The following is a 12195-nucleotide window of genomic DNA, read 5'->3' on the forward strand; positions in this document are numbered from 1 at the left end:
CTGTATCTATCGTGGCCCTTGTCCTGTATCTCTCGTGGCCCTTGCCCTGTATCTATCGTGGCCCTTGCCCTGTATCTATCGTGGCCCTTGCCCTGTATCTATCGTGGCCCTTGCCCTGTATCTATCGTGGCCCTTGCCCTGTATCTCTCGTGGCCCTTGCCCTGTATCTATCGTGGCCCTTGCCCTGTATCTCTCGTGGCCCTTGCCCTGTATCTATCGTGGCCCTTGCCCTGTATCTATCGTGGCCCTTGCCCTGTATCTCTCGTGGCCATGGACTCCTATAGCTGCGATGGCACTCTGCTGTATTCCGCAGTTTCCATGGAAGGCACACACAGGGATACAATGTAACAAGTTGGGACGTCAGCGATGAGAGAAGAGGGCGGGGCTGGATGCTCCCCGGCTCTCTCTGTACATAGGCGATGAGTGATACAATGTAACAAGTCGGGAGGCGAGCCAATCAGAGAAGAGGGCGGGGCTGGAGGCAGCTCGGGTCGCTGTCCACACGTAGGATGGGCTGCGCTGTGTCCGCACTGCCGCTGCCGCCTATTAATAGTTAACAGCGGAGGGAGCGGACACGTTCACCGTGGGGGAGTAGCCGGGCTGAGCAGCAGTCACATCATAGCACATTCCTGGCTTAGCTGGCTGCCAGCATCTGATTAGAAGCATACAGTATCCAAGGAGCTGTGAGTGGCTGAGCTCAGCTGGGCTAAGCAGGAGAAGGAGGAGGACGCAGAGGAAGCCTGCACACCACTGACAGCTCCACACTTCTCTGCAGCTCATCCAGCCAACTGGTGAGTACAATCCTGTCCTTCTATGAACACAGCAGCCCAGCCTGACCTGGCTGCAGGACATTGCAGATGGAGGCTTGCAGCAGGGGACCCAAGGTGACCATAGGGATGGGATGGCGGTCACTAGATCTGACCACCTGGCAGTCGTACATATACATCAGCACGATTATATCGGATGCCAGGGCTATCGTGAGGTCAACCAGGAATGTGGAGGCTCACGGTACCGCACAGAAGCCACCCACTTTGGTCATGGATTGTGTGACACTCATCTCATGTTTATTGGCACCTAAAAGGCAAGCTGCAGATTGGAAAAATAAAAAAAAATGGCAAAAAGGAATAACCCAACCGGTGGGCACCTATTGCAAGATTGGCGATCGCATGTAGCGACTACGACTGTGGAACTATTCTCCCTCCACATGCTGTAGGTGCAGATATAACCCACCCGTGAGGGGAGGTTTGTAGACACCAACCTTTATTTGGTAACTAGTATTTTGGCAATGAATATAACTATTTTCCATATTAAATATATCAGTTATGTTTTGATGCATACATGCCATGCGTTTATATGCTTGCTGCGGCGAATGCAAATAATTCTGGTGAATCTGAGTCATGACTTCAGTATTCCATGTCATTGCTTCTTCTTTTAAAAGTTGTAAATGGAAGATTTCTGGGGGAAAAAAGGATAACTGTGATTGGCTGCTTGAAAAGAAATGGCATTCAGTAGATTGATACAACTTTAGTCATCTGACCTTGGTTGTTCAAGTAGATCTTGAGTATCAGAAATTGTCCAGCATTCTGGAAGACTTTTGTTATTATTGCATTGGTAATATAGGAGTGAAAATCAGTATAAACCCCAGCTACAGCCTTTGTAACGGCCATTTTCAATCTGAGTTCCATGGAATCCTAGGATTCCTCCACAGGTTGCTAGGAGTTCCTTGAACTGTCACTGATTGACCTTCCATCTTATGGTGCCTGCATAGTTTCAGGGCCAAAGCCACTTTTTCCCACTGACCACCACTGTAAGGGATATTCTTCTCACTGACCTTCAATGTAAGGGGGCATCCTTCCCACTGACCACCAATGTAAGAAACATTCTTCCCACTGACCAACACTGTAAGGGAAATTCTTTCCACTTATTCTTCCCACTGACCTCCACTTTAACGGACATTCTTCCCACTGATCTTCAAATGTAAGGGATATTCTTCCCACTGACCACCACTGTAAGGGATATTCTTCCCACTGGCCATCACTGTAAGGGACATTCTTCCCACTGACCACCACTGTAAGGGACATTCTTCCCACTGACCACTACTGTAAGGGACAGTCTTCCCACTGACCACCACTGTAAGGGATATTCTTCCCACTGACCACCACTGTAAGGGACATTCTTCCCACTGGTCATCACTGTAAGGGACATTCTTCCCACTGACCACCACTATAAGGGACATTCTTCCCACTGACCACTACTGTAAGGGACAGTCTTCCCACTGACCACCACTGTAAGGGATATTCTTCCCACTGACCACCACTGTAAGGGACATTCTTCCCACTGGCCATCACTGTAAAGGACATTCTTCCCACTGACAAGCACTGTAAGGGACATTCTTCCCACTGACCACCACTGTAAGGGACATTCTTCCCACTGGCCATCACTGTAAGGGACATTCTTCCCACTGACCACTACTGTAAGGGGCAGTCTTCCCACTGATCTCCAGTGTAAGAGACATTCTTCCCACTGACCTCCAATGTAAGAGACATTCTTTCCAAAGACCACCAATGTAAAGGAAATTCTTCTTGACCACCACTTTAACGGGCATTCTTCTCACTGACCACCACTGTAAGGGACATTCTTCCCAAAGACCACCAATGTAAGGGAAATTCTTCTTGACCGCCACTTTAACGGGAATTCTTCTCACTGATCACCACTGTAAGGGATATTCTTCCAACTGACCACCAATGTAAGGAACATTATTCCCAGTTCCACCTCTGTAAGGGGCATTCTTTCCACTGATCTCCAATGTAAGAGACATTCTTCCCACCAACCACCACTGTAAGGGACATTCTTCCCAATGACCACCAATGTAGGGGAATTTCTTCCTGACCACCCCTTTAACGGGCATTCTTCTCACTGACCATCAATGTAAGAGACATTCTTCCCATTTATCTCCACTGTAAGGGACATTCTTCTAAATTACCACCAATGTAAGGGAAATTCTTCCCGACCACCACTTTAACGGGCATTTTTCTCACATTTTTCCAACTTATCTCCACTGTAAGGGACATTCTTCCCATGGGCCACCAATGTAAAGGATATTCTTGCTGACCGCCACTTTAACGGGCATTCTTCTGACGGGCCATCAATGTAAGGGACATTCTTCCCACTTCTCTCCACTGTAAGGGACATTCTTCCCACTTATTTCCACTGTAAGGGACATTCTTCCCAATCACCACCAATGTAAGGGATATTCTTGCTGACCACCAATTCAAAGGGCATTCTTTCCACTGACCACCAATGTAAGAAACATCTTTCCCCTGACCACCATTATAATGGCCATTCTTCCCACAAACTTCCAATGAATTGGTTTACATAGGTGTTCCCCAAGACATCATTGTTTAGGGGTTTCTATGGGTGGAAAAGGTTGCAGAAGGCTGATTTGATACTTCTTTTTGTGACCACCATTAGTATGCCGAATGGTATGGGTTTGTCCAGGCTGGATTAGGTAAAATATATACAATAAAAGGAGTCTTGAACAGATGGGCGTATGTTTATTCCTTTTTAATGAGTTATTATTTTCATCATGTGTCACTTCAGATTACTTGGCATTGTGTAATCCTTAAACCCCACACTATCTGGATACTGCAAGGCTCATGTATGTCTTCTTTCTTGGTAAAATCTCTTAGACTGAGGTTGTCCATTCAAGGCCTGATGAAACTAGCAATAGAACAGTGCTATAGAAATATCAAGGATTTGAATGTTGGACTGTTTTTGTGACCAATTCAATTGTTTTCTGATTTCTGCTCCACACGTGTATTGCAGTCAAACGTCCACTGACCTGCATAGAAAAACTGCTGTCATTCCAATAGTTCCATGACTAATCAATCCTTCAGTGCTTACAGCAAGAGACCTGCATGTCTATAGGACAGTGACTAACAGTCTCCATCAGCCTCTGAAAACATCACTGCATTTCCATTGAAGGGTATGTCCCTTAATCATAGTAAACACATTTAGCAAAATATTTTTCTTAACGCTAATCAACATTATAGTATCAGAAATTCAAAGGAAAAGTTAAAAGAACATGCTAATAAACAGCCCATTAGAAGGTAAAATTCCCAAACTAGCTTTTGCAGCAATATTCACCTTCAATCCAGAGAGTTCCCTTGCTGTACTTTGTTTTGTCACTAGATGGACTCAGTCTGATGGCACACATCATTCAACCTACTTCCTGTGAGCCCAGGTCACCCTGAACCTACCACCAGCCTGTGACTAGACAGTGAAAGGAGAAGCAGCACACTAATGAGCTCATATTTCTTTCACTTTGCTCTCTTCTGCTATCAGCATGCTGCTTGTCATCACATGGACTGATTGGCTCCTTATACTGCTTTTTACTTTCACACTATTGCCCTGCTTTACATGGACTGCAAGAGGCTGACACTGGGTCAAATCCATGTACTTGTAGGGCTTGCATTTAAAAAAAATGCATTTACTGATGTATTAATAATTACAGAGCTTTATTAAATTGTCATTTATATCTGCCTAGAGTTTAGCTTTAGGCCCGGCTTACACCATAGAAGCGCAGTCCAGATGCATTCCAGATGCGTTTCTGCATGCACATTTTTGATGTGTTCCAATGTTTTTTTTATGCATTCTGGTGCATTTTTTCCTCTTTTTATTCACCTTAAATAAGGACATGTATGTTTTACCCCATTCCAGTATAGTACAGTGCAGATAAAATGCAGCATGTTCTACTTTTTTTCCTGGAGCTGGAATTGACTGCACTGGTGTAAACTATGCCATTTGAAACCATGTAACTTACTATCCATGCGTTTTTGATGCAGAAAAAAAGAACTGGACTGCATGTGGTGTGAACCGGCCCTTAAAGGAATTTAAAATCTTACATATTCCAATTATACCCAACCCCATTTCTAGTTGTGGACCCCTGCATGGATATAGTTGTATCGTCCAAGGTCAGACATTATTATTATTAGAATTATTATTAATATTATTATAATACAGGCTTTCTATAACTCCAACAGTTTGTGCAGCCCTTTACAAAATAAAGGGAAACAGTACAGTTCCAATACATTTCTAAAGGGTCAATATTCATCCTTAAGATGTTAAATTAAATATGAAACAGACCCCCAACAGATAACCAAAAGTAAATAATCTCATAAATAATGCATATAATTATATTGTATGTACAGTCAATAGGAAGGGGAAACCATATTTTCGGTATCACAATTCGCCATCAATTGCATTATAATGACGTCACAATGTGGTATTAATAATCACAGGAAATGTTAGTACTGAGTCTAAGGCAGGAGGACTACAACTCTCATACTGTTCATCATATTCAGCCCATCCAGGTCTCGGCTGCTGCAGTTCTCTTCTCTCACTTTATAGCTTCCAAAATAATCCCTCCTTCCCAGTTTTCACACAAAGCCCCTTTTTCCTCCCCTATACTAATCCATCCGTCCGTGCATTCCAGGTCCTGGCTCTGGGAGGAGGATGGGGGGGGTATTCTTGATTGTGTTATGCAGACTGTTGATGTAGTTGGAGATCTGACCGGTATCATTCACATTTCCAGTATCTGTCACCATGGCCAGTCAAGGTCCTTGCTGCAGTCCTGCCGCCTTTGTTTCATCCGTCTTGTGCTATGAAGCTGAAAAGATATTCAATGTATTATTTCTAATACACACAGGACAGTCAACACATTTGTCACAGCAGAAAATCGTTTTGTCAGATTGGCACTGAGCATTGATTAGATATTTGTATTACACATAAAATAAAAGGAATGGCTGGGATTGTCACTGTTCTCATTGTAGGATTGTTATTATAAAGGCATATCCTGTGTATGGGGTTTACTGTAGAGTGAGATAGCTGTATGCTCCTCCATGGCAGTAGTGCATTGATATACAAGAATGGCAGTGCTGACAGTATGTTCTTACGGGGGTCTGGCTGCTGGCTTCAGCAATGTACACTTATTTGGGATCAAAATGCACATTGGACTATTCATATTAAAAATGTGCTAAGCTCTTGACATAATAAGATCTGTTATTCATTGTGATTGTATTTAGCTGCATGGTGTTTAAAGCTGAACTCCTGGGAAAGAAAAAGCCCTCCCTTGCAATGGGGCATCCCCTCCCACTGCAAGGGTTGTGTTAAGGCTGAACAAATCTTAGGTAGCTCCTTACAAATCACAGCTGCTACCTAACTTTTCAGGTTTTCTCCAGTTGTAGTCAATGGAGTTGACTCCTGAAAAAAAATCCAGAGGTTGCTAGGGTTCCTTGAGCTGTGGCTGGTTGACCTCCCATCTGATGGTGCCTGCATAGATCCAGTGCCAATGCCATTTGACAGAGCCAACAGCATGAACTCAATGACCTTTTTACCTTTCTGTAAGGCATCACTGTAAGTGCATTCCTCCCACTGACCACCAATGTAATGGGCATTCTTCCCACTGACCACTAATGTAATGGGCATTCTCCCCCCTGACCACCAATGTAATGGGCATTCTTCCCACTGACCACCAATGTAATGGGCATTCTCCCCCCTGACCACCAATGTAATGGGCATTCTCCCCCCTGACCACCAATGTAATGGGCATTCTTCCCACTGACCACTAATGTAATGGGCATTCTCCCCCCTGACCACCAATGTAATGGGCATTCTTCCCACTGACCACTAATGTAAGGAGCATTCTTCCCACTGACCACTAATGTAATGGGCTTTCTTCCCACTGACCACCAGTGTAAGGAGCATTCTTCCCACTGATGGTGCCTGCATAGATCCAGTGCCAATGCCACTTGACAGAGCCAACAGTATGATCTCAATGACCATTTTACCTTTCTGTAAGGCATCTCTGCAAGTGCATTCTTCCCACTGACCACCAATGTAATGGGCATTCTTCCCACTGACCACCAATGTAATGAGCATTCTTCTCACTGACCACCAATGTAATGGGCATTCTCCCCACTGACCACCAATGTAATGGGCATTCTTCCTACTGACCACCACTGTAAAGAGCATTCTTCCCACTGACCACTAATGTAATGGGCATTCTTCCCACTGACTACCACTGTAAGGGGTATTCTTCCCACTGGTCATCAATGTAAGGGGAATTCAGCCTACTGACTTTGAATGTAAAGGGACAATCCTCATATTGATCACCAATGTAAGGAGTATTCTTCACACTGACCAGCAATGTAAGGAGCATTCTTCACACTGATCATCAATGTAAGGAGCATTCTTCCCACTGATCATCAATGTAAGGAGCATTCTTCCCACTGATCATCAATGTAAGGAGCCTTCTTTCCCATTTTTTTATTTTTATTTATTACAGGTACATATAAAGCACTGTCAATTTACACAGTATACTTACTTCACATATATTGTACATTCACATCAGTCCCTAACCCTCAAGGAGCATACAATCTAAGGTCCCTAACTCATATTCATGACTACACATACTAGGGCCAATTTAGACAGGAGCCAATTAACCTACCAGCATGTCTGTGGAGTGTGGGAGGAAACCAGATTACCTGGAGGAAACCCATGCAGGCACAGGGAGAACATGCAAACTCCAGGCAGGTGATGTCATGGTTTGGATTCCAACCGATCCTAGTACTGCTAGGCAGAATCCCACTGACCTCTGGTTTGGACATACTGACTCCTAAACTCCATATTAATTTCATCCACCCATTGGTTAACTGCTCATATATGCCTAGGGTACCAGTAAAAATGATAATTTACTTGATTCTTGCCCTCACCCCCCAGCAGTCGGTGCTCTCCTTCTCTCCTTGATGCTCTGGCTTGTGTGTAGTCTCTTGGCAACCTCATGTACAAGGCAGGGCTATTGGACCTGCATTATACTTGATAACATCAGAGTGCCTGCTACTGTCGAGCGCCTTAGAGAAGCGGCAGCAGGGGCTGGTTGCATAGAATGGAGGGAGCCTGCAGGAGCAAGTAAATAGGTGAGTAAAAGTCCTTTAATGGCACCCTGGGCATCAATGAGCATTTGACCCCTCTTCAGCTCTCTCAGGTAGTTTAACTACACATGAGACTCAGGGGAGCTGCCACTGCTAACCTTAGTAAGAAAACGCTAGCTGTCTGGCTTAAAGGGCAAGGTTCTCTTAAAAGCCCACCTTCCCTACCCTCTGATACTCACCTTTATTTCACTCCTTGCCACTCCATTGTTCTCTCAAAGTCCATACAAGAAGTGTTTACGAGTAGAATATGGGACCTTTGCCCCTTACCTCCAAGGTCCAGTGCTTCCGCCTTAGTGGCCAATGGTCAGACCTGAACAGTGTCATGTTGGGGGGTGAAGGACATTAGTCCTGTGTAGGCTTTGGCATTGACCAACATGGTGCTTACACAGAAATTAGACTCAGCGCCTTGATAGACACACGGAGCTGCAGCAGAGTGCACCAATGATCGGTATCAGCGTTTGGGCTTTCAAGAGAACCTGTGAACTGGAAAAGTAAAAGATTACATTTAAATCTGAGCTAAAGTCCGGACATGCTCATCTCCAGGGGCGGACTGACAACTCATGGGGCCCCCGGGCAATAGGGGATCATGGGGCCCCTGTGTCCTCACCCACACTCAAACTACACCCAAAAAAGCCTATGAAAGGTACCAGGGGCATCTCATGGGGCCCCCTACTGACCCCGGGCCCTCGGGCAGTGCCCGAGTGCTTGAATGGTCAGTCTGCCCCTGCTCATCTCCAATTCAGCAACGCCATGTCTTTGAGCTGCCATGCTGGCGCTGACATTTCTCCCCCCACCCTGACTTCTTCAGGGTGCAGGGTCTATGACCTTCTTGGTTGCCTTCTTGATTGCCCAATGCAGGATTGTGTAAAAACCACGCATGCACACTAGAATTTATTAATCCCAACACTGAGACATACCAAGAATGCATGCGCATCTTAGTGTGCATTCTGAAAAGGACCAGACAGGTAGGTTTTTTTTTTTACTTTTAATTGCAAAAGAGACAAAGCAAAATTTCAGCATCGGAATACTTGGACTTTTTCACTTTTTGACTTTAGTCCACTTTAAGTCACACACCAAAAGCAAGCACACAGCAAGGAGTGTCAGGGAAATGTCAGAAATCCTTATGTCCATGCTTGTGCCAAGTCTGTGCTGCAAAGTATTGAAGCCTGTGCATCAGCACAACAGCTAGGTGACTATTGACAGGTTTTCTTTAATTATGGGACACATTAGAAAGGAGCAAGCCATCGATTTGCTTGCCATTCTCTGCTTGCTGGTCAATAATTGACTGACAACCGAATTCCTGTCAACCTAACGACTATTGCTCACTTTCGTGAAGCTCATTCTTCAACTGTGAACGCTCAAGTTGGGTCACATTTTTGAAAACCAACGTCTGAATTTTTTATTCTTCTGCAGAAAATGTGAGTGTTGGTTATGTTCACAATATTCATTATACAGCCAGTGTTGCATTTGCCACTAATAGCAACAGGAATGTCACATACCAAGATGCAAAATAATCTTCCTTTAATAAAATAACTAGCAGGAACAACTTGTATTCCAACATGTTTTGTGCCAGGCACAGCATTTTCTCAACAAAAGAAGATTCTTTGAGGAAGTGCTGTGCCTAGCACGAAACATGTCAGAATAGAATTTGTTCCTGCTGGTGATTTTAATACAGGAGGATTATTTTGCATCTGGTGTGCAGCATTACTGTTGCCGATACAATTGATTGCTTTGATGGGGATGAACCAAGCAAGCACCTGAAATACAATTTTTGAGTGTGGAGCCTTTTCTTGTCTGAAGCTGGATGTGAAATATTTGACATTGTTACAGTTTGCAGTTGGCGAATACAGAGGAATCTGGTTACGTGATTGGACAATTAGGAAACATCACTTCGCTGATGAGATCATCGCTCTACTCTCTCCTCCTTTCAGCAAACTGCCAGTGTTAGGCTACGCTCACACTAGCGTTGTGTGCAGGCGGCAGAGAGGCGTTTGGGAAGCGTTTCTACCACTTTCCAAACGCCTCTGCCAATTCTGCACATTACAGCACATGGTGTTGTTCTAATGGGAGTGTTTGCATCGCATTGCGTTGCGGTAAAACGGATGCCTCTGGTCTAGTCAGGAGGCGTTGAAGCCTCCTATTCTAGTCTATGGTGCCACTCCGCAAACACCCAGCCGGTGATTGCGGTGCAGTTGCGGGGCGTTTGCGGAGCGGTAACACCATTCAAACTGCATTATAGGCATTTGTGGGCCGTTTTTAACGCTCGGCAAACGCCTAGCAACCGCCGCTAAACCATGCATGCGGCGTTTACCGAGCGTTAAAAAACGCTCCGCAAACGCCAGACCAACGCTTGCCAAACGCTATAGGGGCATTTGGCAAGCGTTGGTAAAACAGCCAACTGTGAACGAGCCCTTAGACTGACAGTACTGTGCAATAAAAGTAGATTTAAATGATAAATGGTGCTGCTCTGTATCTCTTTTAGTCCCTGTAAACAGGGAATATTTGTCTAAAATTCAGCTTTAAAATTGAACTCCAGGCAAAAATGTTGTCTGTTTTTCACAGCTTTGTCACACAGAACAGCCCTGTCTGGCAGAGCAGGAGATCTGAAATTTTTCTCTGCTGCAGTTAGGTAACAATAAGACTTCTTTCACATCTAAGTGGTTTGAAGCTCCACCAGGTACTAGGATTTCCATTCAATGGTGCCACCCGGAGTGTAGCCTCACTTGAAGCTCATCACTCAAAAAAATACAGGAGAGTCTTCTCGTGTCAATAGGAGCAGCTGAAAAATGTACAAAAGTGCATGTTATGTGCATTTTTTGTGCATTTTCTTGCTTAGTAACTAGCTTTCTATTGGCTAAAAATAAAAAAAACACAGAAACATAGAATAGTGACAGCAGAAAAATGCTGAAAAATGTACAAACGTGCATGTAACGTGCATTTTTTGTGCATTTTCTTGCCTAGTAACTAGCTTTCTATTGGTTAAAAATAAAAAACACAGAAACATAGAAAAGTGACAGAAGAAAAAAGACCAAATGGTCCATCAAGTCTGTTCTTTTTGTATACATGTTTTGTATTTTTGTTTGGTTTTTTTTTTCAGTAACATTTTGTTTGAGTAAAGATCTATGTTTCATCATCAGCACTGATCGAGTGGAAAAAAAACCTGACAGGCTGGATGAACAGAAGTCGATCGATCGGCTGTACAAGCAGCCTGCCCATAGATTGATCGAAATTTGGCTTGTTCAGCAGGTACCAGCTGAATTTCGATCCATCTATGGCCAGCTCTACACTGCTTCAGTAACTCATTGAGTGAAAAAAAGCTGACAGGCTGGATGAACAGAAGTCGATCGATCGGCTGTACAACCAGCCTGCCCATACATTGATCGAAATTTGGCTGGTTTAGCAGGGACCAACCAAATTTCGATCCATCTATGGCCAGCTCTACACTGCTTCAGTAACTCATTGAGAAAAAAAAAATACAATCCCCTCTGAATGATCTATGTACATAGCAGGGATTTTACAAACTTTGTTGTAGATTCCCACAAGTTTCTTCTCTGAAGAAAAAGCTGTTCGTTGTGTGCAAAGTGAATTTGAATGGGTGTGACTTTTTCACTATTAATCAGCTGATGCACTTGCAGTGTTCTAATGAGGAAATTGGTAGGGTCTGCATCCCTCCAGAAGCGATTAACGCTTTGAGAGTAGTTTGCCAGAAATCAAGTTTGTATTGCAGAGGATGCCTAAAACCCGACTTACATCTTAGTGCAGATTTCTGGGAAAATCAGTGAGTCAATCACACAAGCAGGAAAGAAATGATGTTTCTGGGAGAATTCTGTACACCAGTAGTGTAGGGAACCCCTCCAGGTTGCCATATTGCATTGAATTTTACAGGAAATCACAGAGGCTGCAGACTTAAAGAGAAAAGGAAAGGTCACTTTCACTAACATTATATTATAACATGGCTTGTGTTGTAATTGTATATGCTGTATTATTTTTTTGCATTAAAGTGGAGTTACGCTTTAATTTGTGTCCTAAAGCAGAACTTCACTCAAAAGGGGAAGTTCCGCTTATTTGTATCCTCCTCCCTCCTCCGTTTTAACATTTGGCACCTTTTGGGAGGGGCAATCCAAGCGGATGTTTTCCCCCTACTTTCCCTGCACCCTTCTGGGACACATGACAGGTCCTAGAGGACTGCAGGCCCATTCACAAA

General features: G+C 44.1%; 1 protein-coding gene across 2 annotated transcripts in view; it reads left to right on the plus strand.

Moving 5' to 3' along the window:
• Positions 1-493: 493 nt before the first annotated feature.
• The window catches only part of DAB2 (DAB adaptor protein 2), a 251154-nt gene continuing 239452 nt past the window's right edge, over positions 494-12195 (plus strand). For both annotated transcript variants that reach the window (XM_089687820.1, XM_089687821.1), the window contains exon 1: positions 494-791. The gene's annotated coding sequence lies outside the window, so the exon portion shown is untranslated. The remainder of the gene's footprint in view (positions 792-12195) is intronic.

This window comes from Staurois parvus, unplaced genomic scaffold, assembly GCF_062004578.1.
Source record: "Staurois parvus isolate SC_StPar_1 unplaced genomic scaffold, SC_StPar_1.0 ptg000438l, whole genome shotgun sequence".
Lineage (NCBI taxonomy): Eukaryota > Metazoa > Chordata > Amphibia > Anura > Ranidae > Staurois > Staurois parvus.